Genomic DNA, 27646 nt, shown 5'->3' on the forward strand with positions numbered 1-27646 from the left:
CCAGGAACAAACTGGGGTTTTAGGCAACAGACTTCAAATTGACGGTTCTGGGACCTCTGAGACCGATGTGAACTTGCTGAAAAGGAGTATAATATGGGACCTTTAAAGGTGTTCCTGAGATCTCATTCACAAGAATAGGAAAATGGACAGAGAGACAACTCAACATAATCCTTTCAGTACAGAAATAATAAGCTGTATGATGTGTGTCTGACTTTATACAGCACCTTGTAGAACCTACTCAGGTAATAATAACTTTAACTTTTTTAAATAACCCACAACCTCTTCAGTTATTATCTTCTATCACCAGGTCAACATGACGCCTCTGTCACTCAAGGGAAGGTTCACAGAAACAGACGAATAGATGGAATGATTTTTAGAAATAAATATAAAACCTGTTCATTAAATTGACAGCTATAAATAAATATATTTCCAATAAAATGTTTTAATGTGTACATCTTAAGACCTCAAACACAGATCTACATGTGTCTATACTGTTATTTAAATCTGGACTTACCGAGCCTTCCTGCAGTTCCTCACAGCTGGAATCAGTCTCAGTCGTCCCTGACCTGTTGTGTTATACTTCTTCAGGTCCAACTCATCCAGAACCTCCTCTGACATCTGCAGCATGTAGGCCAGAGCAGAGCAGTGGATCACAGAGAGTTCTTTCTCTGATCTGTTCTCTGACTTCAGGAACTCTTGGATCTCCTGATGGACCGAGCGGTCGTTCATCTCCATCAGACAGTGGAAGATGTTGATGCTTCTGTCAGGAGAGATCTCATCACTGTTCATCTCTTTCAGGTTGTTGATGACTGACTGGATCATTTCTGGGCTGCTGTCTGTCTGCCTCAGCAGGCCTCCTAAGAGTGTTTGGTTGGACTTCAGAGAGAGGCCATGAAGGAAGCGAACAAACAGGTCCAGGTGACCATTCTTACTTTGAAGGGATTTCTTCATGACGCTCCTCAGAAAGACATCCAGGGATGGGCCATCCAGGGATGGGCCAGGGTTTCGAAAAAGCTTAGAAATCTTCTCGAGAAAAGACTCTGTGACTGTGTTTGAGACCTTGAGTTTAATGTCTGGTAGGAAAGCCTCCAGTACCTCTGTGCTTCTGTTGGTGTAACAGTGGAACATGTAAACTGCAGCCAGAAACTCCTGAATGCTCAGATGAACGAAGCAGTAGACTGTTTCCTGGAAGATCACACTCTCTCTTTTGAAGATCTCTGTACAAACTCCTGAGTACACCAAGGCCTCTGTGACATCCAGACCACACTGCTCCAGGTCTTCTTGGTAGAACATGATGTTTCCTGTCTCCAGATGTTCAAACGCCAGCCTCCCCAGCTTCAGGAGAACTTCCCTGTCAGCCTTGATCAGCTCCTGTGGACTCGTCTCTTGTCCCTCATCATACTTCTGCTTCTTCCTCTTTGTCTGAACCAGCAGGAAGTGTGAGTACATGTCAGTCAGGGTCCTGGGCAGCTCTCCTCTCTGGCCTGTGGTCAACATGTGCTCCAGAACTGTCGCAGTGATCCAGCAGAAGACTGGGATTAGACACATGATGTGGAGGCTCCTGGATGTCTTCATGTGTGAGATGACTCTGCTGGACAGCTCTTCATCACCGAACCTCCTCCTGAAGTACTCCTCCTTCTGGGCGTCAGTGAAGCCTCGTACTTCTGTTAACCTGTCCACACATGAAGGAGGGATCTGATTGGCTGCTGCAGGTCGAGAAGTTATCCAGACGAGAGCCGAGGGAAGCAGATTTCCCTTAATAAGGTTTGTCAACAGCAGGTTAACTGATGACCTCTGTGAGACGTCAGACACAACCTGAGTGTTGTGGAAATCTAATGAAAGTCTGCTTTCATCCAGGCCGTCAAAGATGAACAACAGTTTACAGACAGCGAGCGTCTCTGCTGTGAGCTTCTGTAATGTTGGATGGAAATCATGGAGCAGCTGGAGGAGACTGCACTGCTCGTCTCTGATCAGGTTCAGCTCCCTGAAGGAAAGCAGAATCAGCAGACTGATATGTTGGTTCTCTGAGCCCTCTGCCCAGTCCAGAGTGAACTTCTGCACTGAGAAGGTTTTTCCAACACCAGCGACGCCGTTCGTCAGGACCACTCTGAGGTGTCTCTGTTGGTCAGGTAAGGCTTTGAAGATGTCGTGGCACTTGATTGGAGTCTCATGGAGGGCCTCCATCTTGGAAGCTGTCTCAAGCTGCCTCACCTCATGTTGGGTGTGAACCTCTTCACTCTGTCCCTCTGTGATGTAGAGCTCAGTGTAGATCCTGTTGAGGAGGGTTCTTCTTCCTGCTTCATCAGTTCCTTCAGTCACATGTTGACATCTCCTCCTCAGACTGATCTTATGCTCATCTAAAACCTCCTGCAGACCACCATCTGCTGAGAGAGAGTAAAACATCCTGAGGCTGAACTGACAGAGAGAATCAGGTTAAATGAAAATATCAATAACTTGATTAAAAGCGCTGCACACCAACAAAAGTCCCTGTAATAATAATAAATGAGAAAGTCCTGTTTTCAGACACAATGACATCAGCACACAGATGTACAGTCTTACTTTGTACAGTGCTGGTCTGCCCGGCTGTCTGCAGTCCTGTTCTTGTTACAGATCTTACTTCACACTGGGGACAGGAGGAATCTCCAGACGAACCAGACTGGTCCCAGTGTGAGGTGATGCACTGTCTGCAGAACCAGTGTCCACAGCTGGTAGAAACTGGATCTCTCAGGACGTCCTGACATAAAACACAGCTGGACAGCAGCTCCTCCCCAGAAACACTTCTCTTGTTCTTTCTGGGGAAACAAGAAAAATCCCTCAGATTATGAATCATTGTTTAATCACATATAAAACAATAAACACCTGCTCTGAAATGTGTCACAACAACTGTAGTCTGAAGACTGGGTGAAAGAAGAAATCATTATGCTTTAGTGAGGCTCATGGCAGAGGGCAGAATGATTTTAGCGTTCTGCTCCCGAGTAGCAGAGTAGAGGAGGAACGGCGAGAGGAGACGTAACTAACACTAACACTAGAGTTATTGAACTTTCCATAAGCGTGAATATCTGCTTCAGACCGACACAAGAAGCTGTTGTGCTGCAGACTGAGCCCACCTGAGGGCTCTAACACGTCAAGGCCACAAGGTAAAAGTGTGTTTTGGGTAGAGGAAGGGGCGGGACGTCAATACTGCGGCTCCACAGACCTGCAGACTGTTTGCTGGGTCTACACACCACTGCCCAATAATTGACACCCAGAAATGTCCCAAACAAAGCAAAACATCAACATTAGAAAATACAGACAGAGGGCAGATTATCTGCAGATGAAGACATCACAAATTTCTGGGGTGTCATAAGTGATGAGTGATGTCATAAGTTAGAAAACATATTTTAACATGAGTTCATAAATGATTTCTTAGGAAGATCCTACTTACTCTGCCTTTTATTTATATTACTACACTACATTTATATTTACTTATATCATTAATGTGTTCATGTGTGTTCAGTGACTATTTCTGTACCAGCTCTTTATACAGTTTGGCAATTAAAAAAAATAAAGTAATTTAGTTTGTTGTTGCTGCAACTGTAGTTCAAAGGACACAAGCTGAAGTTGTTTGAGAGTTTGGTGGTTAAAAAGAAGTTCTCTTACGGTGAATCTGAAGGTCCTGGTTCATTACTGAAGTTCAGAGGAAAATCTTTAGACCAGTCACTCTTCATAGAGAGACAGCTTGACACAGGAGACTCTGCTCTGTCCTCCTCTTTGTCCACACAATCACTCATCTTCTGCACTTCAGATTGAATGTATGTATACATATGTAATATATGTACTGCATACAAGTAATACAACCTGAGGACAAGGAAGACAAACAGGTGAGATATAAACAAGAAGAGTGTTGAATATGTTTCAAAAGTTACCTGCAATCACAGAGTTTGTGTGTCTATTTCCATTAAACTGACGTCCCTCAGCGTGACATCCTTCTCTGCCGACTCTAAATGGAGTCTCGACTACCAGCCTGCAACTTTCTCTTTTATTCTTTTGTCTTCTTGTTTTGCTGAATCATTAAGGTTGATTATTTCCTCTTCAGTCTAACTAGGTTTAAAAGTGTGCAATAAATGACTTCTTGACTTCTCATGTACTGAATGTATTTTTCTAATATCCTGAAATGTTCCTTAAATCTGAAACATAATTTAGCAAGTGTAGTCTGAGCCTAGTTCTATAAGTTGAGAGAGATGCTCAACACACTCAGTTAAGCTGGTTTTTTCACAGAACCATAGAAATACTTATTGCACTTTTGTCATTTCTACCGAATATATTTGCATGATTTACAAACTACACTCATATTACACAGATGATTATTTTACTATTATATGATTGGCTGTTTTTCTAAACTCATTAAATCGCTGTTCAGAGATTTGTGGTTTTCACAGATCAGAAACTAAAAAAAAAAAGTTTATGATCTTATAGAATATGATGCATTACTGTAGATCAGACAACAAAGTGTATACAGTTGCTAAAATAAACACAGCCTTTAAATAGAAAGCAGTAAAACACAACATACACATTAATGCAGCAGTAACATTAACCCAAAAACATCTTGTATAAAAGTAAAACACTGACAGGGATCTTTTTACTGCACGATCAACACTTTTGCTACTTTAACTTTATTTGATGAAAATACTGACCTACTTGTACTTAAGATTTGAATGCAGGACTTTTACTTGTAGTGGAGGACTGTCACTGTTTGGTAGTAATACTTTAAAGAGGTTAAATCTGTAGCTCCTGTTTGTTAAACAGCCTTCACAACGATCATTACAAGGGAAACCCATAGCCTAATAATGTCACTAATATTATGAGACAATATGGCCCGAGGTCATTAACGTCTTATTCATGCTCACGTAGCTCGTTATCACAGCTTCACTCTCCTCGTGCTCTCTGTCCCTCACCTTTCTGACACGCACTTGCTCCTCCACCGGGCGCTGCAAACACCTGTTGCTGCATGATAATGTGTACTGCTGCTGCAGAAGGGGTTTTATTATTTTGTCTTTTAACCGTGAACTTCTCCGTACTCTCCTATTTTATCAAGTACTCAACTGATGAGTGTGATGCTGACGTAATACTTCATCTCAGCGACGAGAGAAAAGAAGGCGGAGGGTTCAGAGACGTGATAGGGCCATCTGCCTGTCTGTCATAATTTAGAACCAATGAGCCGCTGCTCCTGCTCTGTGGGCTGGTCGTTACCGTCAAAAACTCCCCACCCCCCAAAATAGAAAAATATATTACATAGGCCCAACATGAGCTTTCAGCCCACCAGGAAATGCCCAGTAAATTATCATGTCAGACCTGGTCTGAGGGATTACTAGTAACAACTGTTCAGACCACAACAATCAAGTCTGTTAAAGTTTCTATAAGGGTTTACTCTGTCTACAGCACGTATGTTCTATCTGCCATGTTGCATATCCGAAACGCGGTTCTAAACTATTGTTAAGTTTTTAAACCCGTATAAACTCAACTCAACCTTACCTGTCTCACGAAAACACAGAAAAGAAGAAATGCCACGCATTTATATTAAACTATAAGAAGAATCGATCCAGCACTGCGTCTGCTCAGCTCTCCTTGTTTTGTGATTTTAAGTGTATATCACAATCCTGCTTCATTAACTGATGAACCAGAGACTTTGACTGTAAAACAATAATGTTGAATAAACACTCACCCTGTGACGGACTCTTTGTCCTCCTTCTGCTCTGTCGACTTAAAATGGAGTCTGAGCTCTCATCGACACACTTTCACTTTCATTTTTCATAGTGTGTTTTCACGTAATCCTTTAACACCAGGTCAGAGTTTCTCCTCCTATTGTCATTTGGTGGAACCACTAGTGTTTACCTTTTTTAGTTCAGATTTCTTCATGATCATCTTCCTTTACCAAACTCTAATTAAAAGACAAACTAAATAACAAGTTGTATGTTTGAGTCTTAGCTCGTAGTTAATGCATCATCACCACCTGCTGGTTAAACCAACAAACTACCAGCTGTGCACTCTTCTGCATCTACACCTCACTGACGCACAGAAAACCCTGGGCCTGTTTTTAGGTACTTAGTGTCATGCCCGGTGTCTCTCTGAAAAAACAAAGGTAATTCTGGGAGGAAAAAAAAGAAAAGTGTGGAGACTTTTCACATCTACAAAGTTTTTAAATTGTTTAATAGTAACCTTCAGATTACCACTGGTCATGCGCGTGCCTTATAAATATTTACACATTTACATTAAACATATTATTTTTCTTGACATTACATTACTGTATCACTAGTTTTCACCCTTAAAGAGGTTTTGGAGGAAACATAATGAGACCAGATTATATTTTATATCTGCAGTGTGGACTCCACACAACAGCAGCTTCACGTCTGAATCCTGCAAGCTGTTTCCTCCCAGCTCCAGCTCTCTCAGATGGGAGGGATTGGACTTCAGAGCTGACTGTAAAAAAGCACAGCTGATCTTTGACAACCTGCAGTCCCTTAACCTGAATAAAGAAGAAATGGTGTTATGTTAGAAAGCGATGATTCCGTGTGAAATTCAGTCTTATAATCTGTTAAGAGCTGAAGATGGTTTAGAACGTATAATGTAAAAAAATAGAAAAAAGAGTTCCTGTTAATATTAATGACAACATGCTGCTACTTTGGGGGCACTGGTTTGGCTCGGTTGGTGGAGCGGGCTGCCCACGCACAGAGGCTTCAGTCCTCGACACACTGACCGTGGGTTCGACTCCCAGTCTGCCGATCACTTGATGCATGTCACCCCCCCCCCACTCTCTACTCCCCCAGTCTCCTGTCGCTCTTCAGCTGTCCTATACAATGGAGGCAAAAGCCAAAAACATCATCTAAAAAAACAAAAAAACAACAACATGCTGCTACTTTAGAAAAGATACAGTGACTTGACCTCTTAAACTCTGCCAGCTCCACCTTTAGAGCCAGACACAAATAAAAACTTATTACATTTTAAAAAGGTGAAAAAGTTTTTAAAAAAAATTTGTGTATAATTTTGAGGAATGTGAAGCAAATAATGTTCAGAATATCTACAATATTTAGAGTTAAATATGTTTCTCATTATAAACACTGCAAAGCTTCATTAAAGTTTAGTAATATCAGCCATGACTGCAGTTTAGTGTCATCATGACTGCCACGTCATATTGATCTGAGAAGGAATTAAACCTTAATGCTGCTAGAACCAGCATGGACTGACCCCAACTCTCTACTGACCTCAGAGTCTCCAGTCTGCAGTTTGGACTCTGCAGAAAACCACACAGCAGCTTCACTCCTGAATCCTGCAGATCGTTGTGGCTCAGGTCCAGCTCTGTCAGATGGGAGGGGTTGGACTTCAGAGCTGAGGCCAGAGAAGCACAGCTGATCTCTGACAAACTGCAGCTCCTCAATCTGAAGAAAGAAGAAATGATGCAAATTTATGAGAAAATGTTCCTGCTTAAAACATTCAATAAATAACAATCTTTTAAGAACTTGTGAAGGTTAAAACTCCAAACCCTGTTGTTATTAATACTAACACCATTAGTAAGAATTACAATGTGCTGCTACTTCAATACACTTCAAGTGACTTCTTAAACTCTGCAAACCACACAGGTGACTCCATGAATACAAACTCATGATTTGCAGCCAAACACCAACATGAACCCACAGAAACAGAGATAAGATTAGACTCAAGGTCCAGAGCTTCACAAAGATGCCAAACATGTCCAGACAGATTGTGGGAGAAATGTGAACTCAAGACAACAAGACATGTGTCCTTATCTCCAGTGGAAACAGAGATCATGTACTTATTAATCTAATCTATGAACGACTTCTGACCATTTCTATTCAGAAGAAAACAATGATAATCAGGTGCTGAGGAAGCTCAGCCATTTCTTGTTGTAAGGTTTCAAACCTAAAGCTCAACATGAATCTATTACAGTTAATGGACTTAAAATCTGAAGAAGAAAACAGACTTCAACAATTAGACTGTCAGTGTGGATAAGTATAACATCAGCCTAACGTCTGCGGTGTAGTTTCACCACAACTTTCACATCATATTAACCTCAGAACACGTGTAATAAATGATGTCTGACCTCAGAGTCTCCAGTCTACAGTGTGGACTCTTCACAAGATCACACAGCAGCGTCACGTCTGAATCCTGCAGCTTGTTGAGACTCAGGTCCAGCTCTGTCAGTTCAGAGGGGTTTGACATCAGAGCTGAGAACAACATTTCAAAATGAGTCGGAGATTTCACAGACAGAAAATCTGTCATGACATAAATATTAAAAAACAGATGTTAGTATTTCTTTCATGCATTTGATGACGAGGCAGTTTGACACATTTTAAAGATTTGCTTTTCAAATCAGGGATTCAGCTAATCTTAATTCTTGACAAGCTTCTCATGTACTGTCTGCATTAGCTTTATGTCTCAAGTTTAATTAGTAGATGTTAATAAAATGTTGTCAAATTAAAACCAAACAGCAAAGCCAAAATACATTTTCTGTTGCAGATCCTGAATTCCAGAATAAAAATAAGACTTTGAGAACGAACCTTTAATAAGAATGTTTATTAGGAGGCCTTATTTTGTCATTTGTATCTGGAGTGGCTGAAAGAATATTCACTATAAAATTAAATACTGTTCAAATAAAACCAATGCCATCTTCTGGACTTCAGTGAGTCTGAGAGATAACCAGTAACACTAACTGTGAGCTCAGACCACAAGAGTCATGACACAAGTCTGTTCAAGGGTCTAAAGGGTTACTCAGCACATCATGCTTCATTCACAGACTTTGACAGTGAAACAAAACTATTGAATTACAACTTACCCTACCTCCACGTCCTTTTCCTCCTCCTGCTCTGTGGATTCAAAATAAAGTCTGAGCTCTGACAGACAGAACATCTTCTGTTTTATTGTTTTATTGCCTGTTTCCATGTAATCCTATATCACCATGGCAGAGTTTCTGGAAATGACACGTTTACCTTTTTGGTTCAGGTCTCTTCATGATCATCTCCCTCTTTTTAGCTCAAATTAAAACACATAAACTAAACCAAGCTAACTCGGTTAAGATCGCTCGTCAGCAAACTTAACATAGTTAGCTGGGTTTACCTACCTTGAGCAATGGTTGTGCTTTTCACTGTAAGACGTCCTGAAAAAGCTTCTTCACAGAAATGTTGCTGCGGCGGTCGTCTTTGTAACACCAGAAGACGTTTCTTATTTTCATGATCAATAATGCTTATAACAAATTTAATCATGATTGAATTCACTTTTAATCTGCTGACTTGGCCCCCGGCTGCTGTGTCGTTTGTCTTGTCTGTTTAGAAAATGTCCCCTTATCAATTTGTTTCTGTGGCAACAATAAGGCTCGGTGAATCGCAGGTACATTTTTGCTGGTGTAGGGATCATCTCCCCCACATGTGTAACTCTCATTTTAATCAATATTTAGGTCTCAGTTTTAATCAGTCAGCAGTTAAATTCAAGTTTGTGTAGTTTCTTTCACCGTGAGAGCTGCACGAGAAATCATACTTTTTATCATCTGGATTATGATGAAGCTCAATGAACACAGCAAAAGAACCACAATAAATAAAAACAAAAAAGTAAAAGCCATTTCGTGCACATGCGACAGTCCCGTGCCCAACAGCAGAATGACAGTTATAGCTCATAAACACACTTCAATAATTGATTGCACATCACATCGTCATCGCATTATTGAACAATGTTATAGCACATTTTCCTCCTCTTATCATGCAGGCTTAGTTTTATATACTTATGTTTGCTTTTAACTCACCTCCATCCAAGTTGCACTAAGACCCACCTCATGAAGAGCAATCAGGATCCTCAGCTGTCATTCTGCTGTGTGTGTGTTAACTTCTGAGGACCTGCAATGAAAACCATCACATTTTAAAATAGTCCTCCTGCTTTATTATAAACATGTTAAGTTATGCAAAATATTAAATTAACTTGTATGATTATAGTTTTATTCATTTGATAATATATCTTTGATCACAATGCATGCAGCAATTTCCTCAGTTGTTAGACATTAATGTAATGTCTACATGGCTTTACAATCAGTTAATGAGCAAATACTCTTTTCAAACAAGGCACCGCGCATCTCAAAATGTTTGTAAAATAGCACCTGCTCCTGAACTGGACAGTAAAATCAGCACACCTCATCATTTAGACAAAGACAGATTGATTTTCTTTTTGTTACCTTTAGCAATATCAAGTCTGCTGTATGGCGTCTTCTTCTATAGATGACAATAAATCAATCATTTAGTTTTGAATTACAGCATACTCTATTTCTAATGCTTTTAGATTCCGGGGGGCAACTAACAGAAAATAGTTAAGCAACAGACAACAACTAAGTATATTACATTTACAGCTTAAAAAAACTGTGAACCCTCTCAATACATTTAGCTGGTTAAATAGACAATCATTCATAACCTAAATATTTCAGCAGGCATTATACCTTTTTATTATTTGGACATTGGCTTTTAATCACATTTTAAAAAGAAACCAATATAACTGACTAAAGTTTATTTAGTACGAGGCTTAATATTGTTCCTAACGTTTTTTCAGCCCATCCTCCGCCATCTTGTCAGCAGCCGTTGGTTAACGCCAATATTAGCTGTTTCGCATCCTGCTAGCTAGCTCATCATAAACTCAGTCCTTTATTTATTCAAATGTTTATAAATATTAATGTAATAAAACCCCAGCTTACTCGTACGTTTTTTTCTTTCCTTATCTCGCTGAAAAACTTGAAAATGTTGTTCTTCTTCTTCTTCTTTTCCTTACTTTTGATAACCGTTCACTCACCGGCTTCCAGACGAAGTAAAGGAAGATGAGCGGTGCGCGCGCTTGCCGCCCGTTGAGAATGGTGAGGGATTCAAGAGCGTTAGGGAAAGGAGAAACGCAGCGCATTGTTGTCCATAAACTACATTTCACTGCCATTCTTGTAGCACTATCTTGCTACCTTTAGCCTGCTGTGGAAATCCGTTTGCGGTTTTGCATAATGAGTAAACAGGTCGAGTGTGTGCGCGAAAATTCAGGTAGGTAAGTAGAAAGACGGGGAATGTTAGCATTTCACTTGGTCAGCCATCTTGACATCAGACGCCGGTTAATGCTAGTTTAGAACTGTTGTCTTTTGGACTTAAACGTCACAAAATGTTCATGACTCAAGTCCGAGCTTACTCACATCAGTCTCCTTTTCGTTCTCTCGTTGAAAAGCTTGAAAATAAAGATGTTGAGTCATCATTTCGTCTTGATTCCTGTCAATCCTTCGCTGGGTTAGAAAAAAACTTTAGCTGGCAAGAGGAGCAGCGCATGCGCCTGCCGCTAATGGTGAGGAGTTCAAGAGCGATACTCACCGTCGTAATAAAAGTCCGTCCACATAAATTATAATCTTGGTACAAAGAGTAAGACAAAGACAGGCCATTTGCAATTTGAATGAAATAATAATAATAATAATAATAAAATTCTGATCCTTTATTACATAGGTATCATGAGTAATGGTTATTTGCAATGCAGGAATAGTATTAATTTACCACAACACTTAATCAATGAATAATAACATAAATCACAAATAAAGCTCTGTTGAGGTTAGTAGGCTTACATTAGTGATAAGTAAGCAGCAACATTACGTGTCATTATGTTCTGTGCAAACCTAACTGTAGTATAATATTCTGAATTGCTATCTGTAACCTCATCTAATTTATACATATTTAGGGTTAACAATTAAGTGTTTAGTTGATATTATCAGGTACATGAGGTACATCAGCTAGTCAGGGCTGTTCATGCAGCAGGAAATTAATTGACAAGGATTTAATGTTAAGTCAGTAAAGAAATAAAAGATACATCAGAAGAACATGAGGGTGTGTATAGGAGATCCAGCAGAAGTACAAAGGCCTGACTGAGATTTCCCTCTGAAAAAAAGCATCAGAACAATTAAAAAGTATGTCAGAAAATTAAAAGGTCCTGAAAACAAAAACAGATGCTTCAAATAGACTAAGGCTTTTGTAAATGAAATCAAATCTCTGACCAATGTCACTGAACATAAACTGTAATGTTTTATGCATTTCATTTTTTCCAGAAGTTTTAAATATTGAGGTCAATCCCACCACCAGCAGCACCAGAACATTTGGACCAGTCTGCGGATGTCAAATATTTTACACTCTTACTTCATGTTGACATATACAATTATTTATTTATCTTGTCTGTAACTTTTTGTTTCCAACACTAAGTTTTAAAGTTTTAAATGCTCCACATATGAATTGAGAGTGAGCAAAAAAAGTCTTCAATTTGTTCATTAAAATATTTATTTCTATTTTGACACAATTATCCTCACTACTATCCTTATTGTAGCATTCATGTCACAATATGCTTAAATCAATCTATAAATATCAATTTAGCTCATTTTTAATAAATTAAATACAAAGTATAAACTCCCCAAAATTTCCTCAGTGATCATTATGTCCCTGAACGCAACAGTCAAAGTCACCTTCATGTAAAAACTTGAGGAGTAATTGTAAATGTACAGTTTGAAAGATAAAAGTGATGACAGAGGAAGTTCGATTGTGTTTGAGTCTATGGTCTCAGCTCGTTGTAAATGCAGCAGCACCACCTGCTGGCCAAACCAACAAACTACCAGGTGCTTTCCTATTTAAGATTTCACCTTCTGTTTTCAATTAGCAAATGTAATGTCCAGTTTCCTTGTCAAGCTTCCCTTTTCTTTTCAACATTTAATACTGAGCTGAATATCCTCAGTTGTATATAATAATCGTTTATCTGTCATTTTCACTTAATTCAATTAATCCATTTTAAAACTGGGTGAAATTAACATCCATGGCAAAACCTGGAGCACAATAACTGTTAGATGAGTCTGATGAAGTGGATCTGTGTGTGAAAATGTGTTTCTGTAGCTTCATGCAGAGCAGATATTAAACCTGCTGAGCGTGAGAACGAGCAGTAAGGGACATCCTCAAGGTTTCTAATTTCCAGCCTGAATCGTTCAGTAAGTGAACTTCTCATTGATCATATTTCACAGGGTTTCACTGCTCTTCAGTCAGTCATAAATGAAGTCGATATGTTCCAAAGGTGTTGATGCTGTGAAGAAGAAAGAAGCCTTGAAGAGAGGTCACACGATGGGAAACTTGAGATTCACTCTGAGCTTCATTATTTAGTCAGATGACAAATCTACAAGTTGGACATCAGAACTTCCTGCCAGGATCTCTGCTCATAAATCATCTGGTGTCATGTGATCAAGGTGGCTCCAATTCAGCAGGTCAAAGGTCGCCCTAAAGCTGGTCATGTGATGTCAAGGAGTGAAATGAAATGTACTTTTTGCAGCTTACAGCATGTTAGCAGGCAGAAATGAAAGATCCACTCCTTCCAGTTATCCTGATGTAAGTGAATCGCTTTAAGTTCAGATTATAGATTCATTGTTTTGCTCAGTTATCAACAATAACACACATTTACACCACAGAGGTATTATTCTGTGTGGGTTAACACCAAGTGCACTAATAGAAAACAAGCTTGTGTTAGCACACTGGGTTGATTTTTACCTGAATGTAACCTGTAACCAAAGCTGTTGAATAAATGTGGTGGTACTCTCTCCAACTTCACAGAGATCAGACCGACATAATTGTCTTTGAGCCACGGAAAGAAAGACCGGGTGTCAGCTCTCAGCTTCAGTCGCTCTCTCTTACATCAGAGACGAGCAAGAAACCTGGGTGTGATCCTGGACTCAGATTGAAACATTCACAGCCACATCAGATCAGTAACTTCTTCAGCTTTTACCATTTAAAAAACATTTCTAGAGTCAGAGGAATGATGTCAAAACAAGACCATGAAAGACTTATACATGTGTTTATTTCCAGCAGATTAGATCACTGCAGCAGTCTGTTCACAGGGCTTTCAAAACAAGCTGTTCAGCAACTTCAGCATATTCAAAATGCAGCAGCAAGAGTCCTGACGAAAGAAATATGAGCACATTACATCCTCACACTGGCTGCCTGCTCCTCACAGAGTTCAAAGTCTCTCTGCTTGTGTATAAGGCTCTCTGTGGCTCAGCGCCCAATTACATCTCTGATATGCTCGTGACATATGAACCATCCAGGACCCTGAGGACATCTGGGGCTGTCCCAAGAGTTAGAACCAAACATGGTGAAGCAGCGTTTTGATATCCTGCAGCACAGACCTGGAATCATCTCCCACATGATGTTAGACGAGCCTCCACTCTGACCGCCTTTCAGTCTGAACTAAAATAATCTGTTACACTGCTTACTCGACTGTCTAATGGCTGCTAACTTATTATAAACTCTATTTGTTTTAACACTGCACCCTTTGTCTGCACTTTGCTCTTTAATGGATGTTAAATCTTTTACTCCTGTTCTTCATTATTGTAAATCTGTCTTTAATGTTTCATTACTCTGTAAAGCACTTTGAACTGCCTCAGTGTATCAAATGTGCTACACATATAAAGCTGTCCGGCCTACTCTCTAAGAAGTACGAGTGTAGAAGTATGAAGATGAATACAGTGTCTGAGTAAATATACTCGGAGCACTGAGAGAATGTTGTACCTTTGTTCCTGCCTTTGGATCGCTCCACACTCCTGTCCAGTATTTTTAAAAAGGACAAACAAAGAATAAATATCTGATATAAAAAGCAGCAGAAACAGAAACACACGACTTGACATGTATTTCTGTATAAAAAAGCTCCACATGTTGCCTTTACGTCTGCTTTAATCATGTAATGTGAAAACTTACAAGGGACTCCTTCTCTATTATAATATAGAAATAACTGAATATAACCAGAACTTCAGAATGAAACTTCAACATGTTATTTAGAAATATGTGGTTATTAATGATCTTACCGTCTCTACATTCCCACAGGTTCAACAAAAAGAAAATCTATTTATATACATGAACGTAATCTAAAGTTTTAATGTTCAGTCATGTGATAAAAACAAAGGCTGAAGCTCTCCTCTCCACTCTTCCTCTCAGTCACACGGCCCAGTCAGAGCGTCTCCACACACCAGCTGCTGCTTAAACCTCCCTGATCATCAGCTCATCCTCTCTGGACAGAACCAGTGACAGATATCACCACTCCATCGACTTCCATCTGACGAGAGAAGAGGACAGAAAATCAGTGTTGACACTCAGACTCTGTTCATCAGCTGTTGGTCAGTAATGCAGAACATCCAGTATGAAGACAGAAGTGGTTTTGTAGCGTAGCACGTCTCCTCTCATGCTAACATACTGGAGACTCACAGAAGAGGGAGAGTCCCTGAAGGCATCATTATGTCAGAAACAGTTCAGTGATGCATTTACTGTTGAAACATGTGAACAGTTTTTACATTAGAAATCAGTAGTTTCTTATTTATTGACCTTTCTGGTCTTCTGTTGGAAACATTAGCACAAAGCTAACAGGTGTTAAAGAGTAACTTGTCACCAGGCTGAGCAGCAGAGTCTCAAATACTTTCTCATGTTTAAAGTTTCACGTCTTTTTCACTGTTTCACTTCTCTTCAACCTTTAACCACGCCCACCAGTGATGTCACAGTGTACTGATGAATCATGTACAACAGGTCTACATCACTGCACCAAGGTGAAAGGTGAAACCACCAGAGGTCAGAAAACAAACAAACAAAATCACAACTTCTGAGTTTGAAGTGACGCACGGATCTTTCAGGAAACATGGCTGTAAAAGAATTAAAGGTGATTGATTTCAGAGCTTCAGTCAGACTGATCTTAGAGTGGAGACCATCTGATCAATTCTTTAGTGTTCAGGTGGGAGTAAAAACACAGGTAAGATCTGACAGTCTGTCTCCATACAGCTTGTAATGTGATCAGCTCTAATCCAGCTTTACTTTCTGTACTCATCTATATTACAACATCTGTCTCCACATGCATTCAAACACACGATCACAACAAGCTTCTGGTTGTTCTGATTGGCTGTCTGTTTATTATCTTTCTCTGTGTTTCTGTCCAATCCTGAAGCCTGTCACCGTTCACAGAAGACGCCAGGAGGGAGGGTTGAGGAGGTTTATCAGGAAACACTTCAACTTCACTTTGATACTGTGTTTAGTTTTATGTTGCTCCAACAGGCATGGACTGACCCCAACTCTCTACTGACCTCAGAGTCTTCAGTCTGCAGTTTGGACTCTTCACAAGATCACACAGCAGCTTCACTCCTGAATCCTGCAGCTTGTTGTCACTCAGGTCCAGCTCTCTCAGATGGGAGGGGTTGGACTTCAGAGCTGAGGCCAGAGAAGCACAGCTGATCTCTGACAAACTGCAGCTCCTCAATCTGAATAAAGAAAAAAGATATGGAGATAAAATTCATTAACAATCCAATTTGATGTGTTCAAGTTTTAAATGTGTAAATAAACATCAACATGTCTTGATTTTTGTAACCAAATCAAAGTAAAGAAATATTTCTGCTTCAGCCAGTAAACTTTCTCATGAAAACAAACATGAGGTCAGAGGTTATTCTGGATACAGTTGAGATCATTCACTAAAAATCATCAACATTAATTGACAGTAAAAACTGACAGAGGACATTTTCTCTGGTTTCTTTAACTAACAGAAGTCTTTTGTGACTGCAGAATAAATTTAGTGTAAGAAACATGAAAATATGAACAACACAGAATCTATACGGTCATGATGTGAGTTATTGATGAACATGAGTTAGGCTCAGTCGGTAATGAAACACATGAGGTCTACAATAGTAACAGAGAGTCAGTGAACTGACCTCAGAGTCTCCAGTCTGCAGTTTGGACTCTGCAGAAAATCACACAGCAGCTTCACTCCTGAATCCTGAAGGTAGTTGTAGCTCAGCTCCAGCTCTCTCAGATGGGAGGGGTTGGACTTCAGAGCTGAGGCCAGAGAAGCACAGCTGATCTCTGACAACCTGCAGCTCCTCAATCTGAATAAAGAATAATTATGTAACATCATTAATCAGTTAATGTCTAATAATCTGCTGAGAGCTGAAGAGAGTTTAGAATGAAGAATTAAAATGGATCCTCCAAACACCTGAACCCAACAGGATGCAGGTTAAATACTGTAACATACAACAATAAAAATAGCTCTTATTTATATTAACTCCAACATGCTGCTACTTCAAGAAAGTTTGAGTGCCTCCACCTGTTAAACTGAGCCAGCTCCACCAGTGGATCAGACTGTACAAACTCATGTTGAGCAGCCAAACACAGAAACACTCTGAGAAACTGATTCAAGATTCACTTGATGATCCAGAAGCTTCCAAAGAAGACAAATATATCAGGATCAATTGTGGATCAATGTGAACTAAATCAATGTGTATTAATTCTGTTACTAATAGAGAAGTCCTGAAATCAAAGCATCTACAGTTCCAACTATTCAGTCAGTATCAGCATCATGACTGACAGCTCCATCAACATGTTGAAGAACACATCCTGAATATATCTATCGTTATCTGATGGTTGAAGCTGAAAACATTTATTTAGTCCTTTTAATTTAGAGTTTTTCTGAACATCATCTAAAACACATGAAGAAGAAAACATACTGACCATCAGGTGTGGATCAGTATAATATCAGCCTGATGTCTAAAGTTTAGTGTCGCCATCATTTTCACATCATATTCATCTCAGAATAGAAGAACAATAATGTTATCTGACCCCAGAGTCTCCAGTCTGCAGTTTGGACTCTGCAGAAAATCACACAGCAGCTTTACTCCTGAATCCTGCAGCTTGTTGTCACTCAGCTGCAGCTCTCTCAGATGGGAGGGGTTGGACTTCAGAGCTGAGGCCAGAGAAGCACAGCTGATCTCTGACAAACTGCAGCGACTCAATCTGAATAAAGAAAAAAGATATGGAGATAAAATTCATTAACAATCCAATTTGATGTGTTCAAGTTTTAAATGTGTAAATAAACATCAACATGTCTTGATTTTTGTAACCAAATCAAAGTAAAGAAATATTTCTGCTTCAGCCAGTAAACTTTCTCATGAAAACAAACATGAGGTCAGAGGTTATTCTGGATACAGTTGAGATCATTCACTAAAAATCATCAACATTAATTGGCAGTAAAAACTGACAGAGGACATTTTCTCTGGTTTCTTTAACTAACAGAAGTCTTTTGTGACTGCAGAATAAATTTAGTGTAAGAAACATGAAAATATGAACAACACAGAATCTATACGGTCATGATGTGAGTTATTGATGAACATGAGTTAGGCTCAGTCGGTAATGAAACACATGAGGTCTACAATAGTAACAGAGAGTCAGTGAACTGACCTCAGAGTCTCCAGTCTGCAGTTTGGACTCTGCAGAAAATCACATAGCAGCTTCACTCCTGAATCCTGCAGCTTGTTGTCTCTCAGCTGCAGCTCTCTCAGATGGGAGGGGTTGGACTTCAGAGCTGAGGCCAGAGAAGCACAGCTGATCTCTGACAACCTGCAGAGACTCAATCTGAATAAAGAAAAAAGATATGGAGATAAAGATCTTTTAGAATCAAATCAGATGTGTTCAGGTTTTAAATGTGTTGGTCAACATTAATATATCCTCATCCTTGTTATTAATGTGAACCAAAGAGAAAATTCTACTTCATCATTTTTAAACAAGTATTAGTTACGAGGTGATTCTGGCCAGTCCAGGGCTCTTTAACTTACTCATTGAACCGTTAGCTCAATTCATCAGACAGGAGACAACCCTTGAAGGTGTTAAAAAAGGAGGCATGGAACACAAGATATGTCTGTGTGCGGGCAATGTTCTTGTAGTCTTGAAAAAATCATCATCCAGTACACCAGTATGTGGATCTTCTTACAACATGGTAAATTATCAGGTTATGTCCTTAACATAGAGAAAGCACAAGCTCTGACCTGTAATTTTAACCCCTCACAAGAACTTGAAAACAATTTTAAATGGAATACTACAAGTATAAAATACTTGGGAATAAAACTGACAAAGGACACACGCGGGGTGCAAAAAACAGGGGGTCCAAGACTACATGAAGCCAAAGCAGGAAAGAGAACTGGACATAAAAATCTCTCCACAGGAACGGACTTCCATCATCTATACTCAGAAGAACACTTCAAACTCACAAAGTTGGAGACTTTTTTCAAACATTTTTCATAACCTCAAAATTAAACGAAAACAAACTGGACTTCAGAATCAATGCTGGAGACACTGTGGGCACTTTATGGCAGATCACACACATCTTTTGGTCTCACATCTCAGAGCATTTCCAGGTTGAAGTTAGGAATATTTTAGGATTTGATATGTGTGAAGGAAATGTTTATGTTAACCTGTTTGATCATATGTTTTAACTTCTGTAATATTATAGAGTCAATAATCACGGTGTAATCAGCTGAGGTTAATTTAATGATGCATGCATGATCATTTCAGACACAGTGTTTGTTCCTCTCCAGGGTCTCGTGCAGATTTACTGTTGCTCCTTCTGTCTGAGAGAGATAGTCGCCTTGTCTGGGGCAAAGAGCTCCAAGGCGAGGGGTAAACTCTAGATAGCCAAGCGCCTCAGCTGAAGTCATAACAATAACACCTTGCTTTGTCTCTGTGAGAGGGAGTTCTCTCTGTAATGTATAGCACACACTGTGACCCTTGATTCTGTGTCAGTCAGCTGCGTTCTGTGTAGTACTGGTCTGACCCAGCTCGAGTTGTGAACGGCTTTTACTCAACTTCTATTATTCTCCAATTAAAGACATCAGAAGACATCTTTGTTTGTCAAAGAACTTCATTGTTCTCGCCATCAGAAATTACCACCACAATATGGAGTTCACTTGCCTCTCTTTACCTAGGAAACCTCCCCAAGGATCTGAATGTCAGAGAAATATCTACTAAGAATTCTTATGGTAGCAAGTAAAAAGGCAATTACAAGACTCTGGCGTCTTAAAGAGCCTCGCACTCTGAAGCAATGGATAGACATTGTAAACAGCATAAACAGTAAGGAACGTATGACCTTCATTTTAAGACTGCAGAAAGAAGAGGGAGAAGAGTACTGGACTGAATGGGATACATACCTGACTTGCAATGAGTATGACAACTGAAACCATAGTTAACACAAACAAACATGCAAGTGAATGAGAATTCAAATGTACTACTCCATGTCTAACTTGTACACCATCCAGTGTAACTGAGTGACCACGTGTTTTCTGTTACAAAATGAAGAAAAAAAGAAAGTACATAAAAAAGAGAGGGGGGGTATTCTGGATACAGTTGAGATCATTCACCAAAAATCATCAACATTAATTGACAGTAAAAACTGACAGAGGACATTTTCTCTGGTTTCTTTAACTAACAGAAGTCTTTTGTGACTGCAGAATAAATTTAGTGTAAGAAACATGAAAATATGAACACAGAATCTATACGGTGTGGAAACAGAAATTATGGCTCTAATTCTGTATTTGTCAACATTTTAAATAATTATGGTTTACTTCACAACTCGTTCCACCTTTCTACTTTTAGTTTACATTGTCTAAACAGATTGTTTTGTAACTTCAGAGCAGAACAACATCAGAGTGTAATCTTTTTCTTTCCTGCGATCACATCAGTGTTAATCAAGGTTTTGAAGTTTCCAGAGGAACCCTGTGATTAACTTCCTTCTCTACATTAGTTCAGCCATCAGGCTGTGAGACAATGTTATTTCTTCACCCCTAAGACCACTGAGCCTCGAGAAGCTAGCTTGGACCTTCTTGTTAGTTGGGTCTCCCAGACACCCCCCTCTGAGAATGACACCGTAGCTTCTTTCATCTTAGTTGCGTCCTGCCCTTTGTTGCTGTCACTCAATTAGCATAGCGCTTTTGGTTAGCCCTTTGTTTCCTGTGACCCAAGATATATATTCTGACTAGAGCGGACTCTAGGCAGAGAGGTTTGCTACAACTTGCTGTGACCATCTCTCTCTGCTGCGCTGTGAATGAAACTCATCTGAACCAAACGCTGAATCGGACCTGATTATTATTTCTTCCACAAGTTATTGATGAACATGAGTTAGGTTCAGTCGTTAATGAAACACATGAGGTCTACAATAGTAACAGAGAGTCAGTGAACTGACCCCAGAGTCTCCAGTCTGCAGTTTGGACTCTGCAGAAAATCACACAGCAGCTTCACTGCTGAATCCTGCAGCTTGTTGTAGCTCAGCTCCAGCTCTCTCAGATGGGAGGGGTTGGACTTCAGAGCTGAGGCCAGAGAAGCACAGCTGATCTCTGACAAACTGCAGCTCCTCAATCTGAATAAAGAAAAAAGATATGGAGATAAAATTCATTAACAATCCAATTTGATGTGTTCAAGTTTTAAATGTGTAAACATCAACATGTCTTGATTTTGTAATCAATTAAAACTAAAGAAAAGTGTGCTCTTCAGAAAGTAAACCTTTTGATTTCCAAACAGAAGTAAGTTTCAAGAATCCTCTGGATTTGCATTTTCTGTATTTTTAACAAACAGAAGTCTATTGAAGGACTGGAGACTAAATGTAGGAAGAGAAACATTTTAAATATGAACAAAATAAAACTTACAAATATATGCATGTCAGTTGGTTGATTTATTCATTTTTTTCTGGCTGTATGTTTTGTCCTATGTCTATGTTTTTAAATTGTAAAGTGTATTGTGACCATGTTGCATGGTGATTTTGCACTTTGAATAAAATTGATTGACTGATTGAAGTTACAGCACCAGCCAAAAGTTTGGACACATTTTCTCATACAAGTGAATGGGAAAGCCTGTCCAAACATTTGACTGGTACTGTATGAACATAGATGAGGTTATATCATTAATTAAGCATTCAAGATTTCTAATAGTAACAGAGAGTCAGTGAACTGACCTCAGAGTCTCCAGTCTGCAGTTTGGACTCTGCAGACCATCACACAGCAGCTTCACTGCTGAATCCTGCAGCTCGTTGTCACTCAGGTCCAGCTCTCTCAGATGGGAGGGGTTGGACTTCAGAGCTGAGGCCACGACTTCACAGTGAGTCTCCAATATTCCACAAGAGGAAAGTCTGTCATGACATAAACATTACGAAATACATTATTATGAATTAATAGGAAATATAAACCATTATTTAATTCATGCATTTGAGGACTAAACAGTTTGACATCTTGTTTTGAAGATCTGCTTTTCACATCAGTGGTTCAGCTCATCTTCTCTCACTATGTTTGACGGGAAACAATGATTCCCTTTAATCTCTCTTACACGCAGACTTTTAACCTTTGTTTTGCTTTATTGCGGTAATGCACCTCAAAAACAAGGAGAAGAAGAAGAGTATCATCAACTACGGAACATCGTTTATGTTGTTGTTGCAGTGTAGGAAAGCGTGTGAATCGCATAATCCCAGGCCCATACAGTGGAGTCCACCTTCGCACTATGCCTGCTATTATTCATATGTTGAAAAAATCTCAAGAACGACCCTCTCACCTACATTCCTACGGTATCAGCCATGGCTGTGCAGTTCAGAGGATGAGATCGGCGGTGCTGCGCGCTTACGTAGATTTCAGAGAAGACATTATAAAAATCAGTCCACTTCCACGGTTTGGTACGGTTAGCTTTCACACGTACCGTACCCGAGCACACATGAACTGTACTCGAGACCACCTCTTCAAGTGGACTCGTGCACGGGTTGTTGAGCCCCCTAAATGACCCTTTAACAGTCTGAAGTCTACCATCCTTCTCTTGTACACACAGCAGACCTCTGTGACGACTCTTCTCTTCACCAACAAGAGAGAGAAAACACCTGTAAAGACTTTAATAGACTATTCAGCACAGCTCGTGTTCAAGAGACTCCAAGTTCCAGTGGCCTCGATCACGTGATGCACATGAGTGCCTCCTCCCCTCCCTCCAGGGCTCACAGAGCGGCTGCTGTCTCATCTCATTTAAATTCTTAAGCAACTAAAACTACTGCTTTTTGGTTAAATGTGTCTGGTAACCTGTCAAGTTGCAGATTTCATCCATCTCTATTTCCCACTGAATGACAGGTTAACTGTGGCTGGGTTATATTTGTATATTGAAAAATTAGTGAGCTACATTAAACACGAGGTCACACCACAATCATTTACAGAGGGGACACAATACCAGAGAACGTCTCTCTGTGTTCCTCTGAACAGCATTTGGTTGTCAGTGGACCCTTTTCTCTACAGTAACATGAACAGCTACACCAGAGGAGATCGTTCACTAAGCCACCACAGATGGCATCATTCTCTCTGCAGCCGTTGTTGCTCACATGTCACATTTACTTGATCATTTTTTCTAGAAGATGTTAGCATGAAGTTGTGTCATAAGTCTTGTATCAGTTCTTGAGTTTGAGCCCAAAACATTTTTGAGAGAGCTCAGTAATCTTTGACCACAAGAATCTAGTCAGCTGGTTCAGCTCAGTCTGTACAGCAGGCTCCCCAAGCACAGAGGTGAGCTTTAGCGCAGCTTCAACTCTGACTCATGGCCCTTTAGTGCATGTCATGCCCACCCTCTCCTCCCCATTTTCCTGTCGCTCTTCACTGTCCTATCTAATAAATCAAATCAGTTCATCCTTACGGAGCTGAAGTTTTCTTTTACTTCTTAAAGGTGTTCCTGACATCTCATTCACAAGAATAGGAAAACAGACAGAGAGACAACTCAATAACATAATGCTTTCAGTACAGAAATAATAAGCTGTATGATGTGTGTCTGACTTTATACAGCACCTTGTAGAACCTACTCAGGTAATAATAACTAACTTTTTTAAATAACCCACAACCTCTTCAGTCATTATCTTCTATTACCAGGTCAACATGACGCCTCTGTCACTCAAGGGAAGGTTCACAGAAACAGACGAATAGATGGAATGATTTTTAGAAATAAATATAAAACCTGTTCATTAAATTGACAGCTATAAATAAATATATTTCCAATAAATTAAATTTTTTTTTAGAATTTTTAACATGTTATAATGTGTACATCTTAAGACCTAAAACACAGATCTACATGTGTCTATATTGTTATTTAAATCTGGACTTACTGAGCCTTCCTGCAGTTCCTCACAGCTGGAATCAGTCTCAGTCGTCCCTCATCTGTTGTGTTGTACTTCTTCAGGTCTAATTCATCCAGAACCTCCTCTGACATCTGCAGCATGTAGGCCAGAGCAGAGCAGTGGATCACAGAGAGTTCTTTCTCTGATCTGTTCTCTGACTTCAGGAACTCTTGGATCTCCTGATGGACCGAGAGGTCGTTCATCTCCATCAGACAGTGGAAGATGTTGATGCTTCTGTCAGGAGAGCTCGCATCACTGTTCATCTCTTTCAGGTTGTTGATGACTGACTGGATCATTTCTGGGCTGCTGTCTGTCTGCCTCAGCAGGCCTCCTAAGAGTGTTTGGTTGGACTTCAGAGAGAGGCCATGAAGGAAGCGAACAAACAGGTCCAGGTGACCATTCTTACTCTCAAGGGATTTCTTCATGACGCTCCTCAGAAAGACATCCAGGGTTATCTTTCCAATAAAAGCCTCCAGTACCTCTGTGTTTCTGTTGGTGTAACAGTGGAACATGTAGACTGCAGCCAGAAACTCCTGAATGCTCAGATGAACGAAGCAGTAGACTGTTTTCTGGAAGATCACAGACTCTCTTTTGAAGATCTCTGTACAAACTCCTGAGTACACCGAGGCCTCTGTGACATCCAGACCACACTGCTCCAGGTCTTCTTGGTAGAACATGATGTTTCCTTTCTCCAGATGTTCAAACGCCAGCCTCCCCAGCTTCAGGAGAACTTCCCTGTCAGCCTTGATCAGCTCCTGTGGACTCATCTCTTGTCCCTCATCATACTTCTGCTTCTTCCTCTTTGTCTGAACCAGCAGGAAGTGTGAGTACATGTCAGTCAGGGTCCTGGGCAGCTCTCCTCTCTGGCCTGTGGTCAACATGTGCTCCAGAACTGTCGCAGTGATCCAGCAGAAGACTGGGATCAGACACATGATGTGGAGGCTCCTGGATGTCTTCATGTGTGAGATGATTCTGCTGGACAGCTCTTCATCACTGAACCTCCTCCTGAAGTACTCCTCCTTCTGGGCGTCAGTGAAGCCTCGTACTTCTGTTACCCTGTCCACACATGAAGGAGGGATCTGATTGGCTGCTGCAGGCCGAGAAGTTATCCAGACGAGAGCCTTGGGAAGCAGATTTCCCTTAATAAGGTTTGTCAACAGCAGGTTAACTGATGACCTCTGTGAGACGTCAGACACAACCTGAGTGTTGTGGAAATCTAATGAAAGCCTGCTTTCATCCAGGCCGTCAAAGATGAACAACAGTTTACAGACAGCGAGCGTCTCTGCTGTGAGCTTCTGTAATGTTGGATGGAAATCATGGAGCAGCTGGAGGAGACTGTACTGCTCGTCTCTGATCAGGTTCAGCTCCCTGAAGGAAAGCAGAATCAGCAGACTGATATGTTGGTTCTCTGAGCCCTCTGCCCAGTCCAGAGTGAACTTCTGCACTGAGAAGGTTTTTCCAACACCAGCGACGCCGTTCATCAGGACCACTCTGAGGTGTCTCTGTTGGTCAGGTAAGGCTTTGAAGATGTCGTGGCACTTGATTGGAGTCTCATGGAGGGCCTCCATCTTGGAAGCAGTCTCAAGCTGCCTCACCTCATGTTGGGTGTGAACCTCTTCACTCTGTCCCTCTGTGATGTAGAGCTCAGTGTAGATCCTGTTGAGGAGGGTTCTACTTCCTGCTTCATCAGTTCCTTCAGTCACATGTTCACATCTCCTCCTCAGACTGATCTTATGCTCATCTAAAACCTCCTGCAGACCACCATCTGCTGAGAGAGAGTAAAACATCCTGAGGCTAAACTGACAGAGAGAATCAGGTTAAATGAAAATATTAATAACTTTATTAAAAGCGCTGCACATGATGAAGCTCAGAAGTTTCTAGATCAGAAGTTTGGTAAGGAGTAAGGCCATATATGTCGTGGTTTGGTCTGTGCAGCCTGGAGATGGTTAACCATCTGAGCTTTTGACATGTAAGATCACCTCTTCAACCCATCACGTCAGCCAGCGGTCTGAGGACCCGAGGTATGAACACTCACTGACGTTATTGCTGGACTAATCGGTATTATACTGTACACAAGTACATATCTTGAGCTCTTCTACTGTACAGACCACTTATGTTGCCTTTCAATATTTATGTTATACACGTTTTCATATATGCTCGTTTGTTTTACAGTTATTGTATTGCTCAACCATTTTATTGTTTTTCATTTTTTATTTTAACATATCATGACCACTGGGAGCCTTCCTGGGCATAAGTGTCAAGAGAATGTATTGCCAGAAGTTTTTGGAAATAGTGTTTAGCCTGCAGCTTGCCTCAGGGAGAAGGACAAGTATAGGCTTAGTTCTAGTTCTGTTTTTGTTTTGGACATGGGATAGGGTTAGGGGAAAGGACACCACCACATTTTTGCAACAAACGTTCACCTTAGTTCACTTAAGAAACGAACATAACTGTGTACTTTATCACAACCACTGCTCTAACTTCTCTTTACTTACTACTCTTTTCATTTTTATTTTTTATAGTTGAACATGAGAGATGGTATTGATGCAAAGAGGGCTGCTATACGATTCATTAGCTGGAATGTAAAAGGTTTAAATGGGCCTGTTAAAAGAGCCAGAATATTTAATCATCTAAAATACTTAAAATGTGATGTTGTATTTCTACAGGAAACCCATCTACTGGTTAAAGATCAAGTCAGACTAAAAAAAGGATGGGTGGGGAACGTGTTCCATTCCAACCTTAACTCTAAAACTTGTGGAACGGCCATATTGATTCATAAAAGAATCCAGTTTAGTGCGACCACTGTCACCTCAGACCCACAAGGTCGATTTGTAATGGTTTCTGGACTTCTCTACCATAAGCCTGTGGTTTTGATTAACATCTATGCCCCAAATTGGGATGATGATAAATTTATGGGGAAAATAATTTCATTAATCCCAGATTTGAACTCACAACAATTGATATTTGGCGGCGATTTAAACTGTGTAATGAACCCGGTATTAGACCGTTCCAACTTTAAATCTACGAACCTGTCTAAAAAGGCCAAGCTGTTATCAGCCTTTATGAACCAGATAGGAGGTGTTGACCCCTGGCGTTCTTTGTTTCCACAAAGCAAGTCCTTTTCTTTTTTCTCCTCTGTACACCATTCGTATAGTAGAATAGATTATTTTTTTATTGACCAGACTCTTCTCCCCTTTGTCACAAACGCTGAATACTCAACTATAGCTGAGTCAGATCATGCCCCTGTAATATTAGACCTTGCATTTCCTTCTTACAAATTAGAACGCCCCTCTTGGAAATTAGATAGAAATCTTCTGGCTGATGAGACTTTTTGTGAAATGATCTCCCAAAAAATTGATGACTTTATAGATTCCAACAAAAAAGAGGACACCTCCCCTTCTCTTTTAAGGGAAACATTAAAAGCTGTAATCAGGGGTGAGATTATATCATATTCTGCTAAAACAAATAAAATGAAAAGAACAAAACAAGAGGAGCTCATTAAAGCAATAGCTATGGTGGATTCTCAGTACTCCACCTCCCCCTCCCCTGAATTATATAAAAAGAAGCTGGACCTCCAAACTCAATATAATTTGTCATCAACTGAAAAGACAGAACGTCTCCTATTAAAATCACGGGGGTATGTCTATGAGCATGGCGACAAAGCTGG

The 27646-nt window shown here is 40.2% G+C and overlaps 1 pseudogene; it reads right to left on the minus strand.

The window, feature by feature from the left end:
- Positions 1-27646, minus strand: part of LOC138595704 (uncharacterized) — a 69611-nt pseudogene that overhangs the window by 14164 nt on the left and 27801 nt on the right.

The sequence above is a fragment of the Semicossyphus pulcher genome, unplaced genomic scaffold (genome assembly GCF_022749685.1).
Source record: "Semicossyphus pulcher isolate SPU_LCO1_2020_fin unplaced genomic scaffold, fSemPul1.0.p SCAF_18, whole genome shotgun sequence".
NCBI classification, from domain to species: domain Eukaryota; kingdom Metazoa; phylum Chordata; class Actinopteri; order Labriformes; family Labridae; genus Semicossyphus; species Semicossyphus pulcher.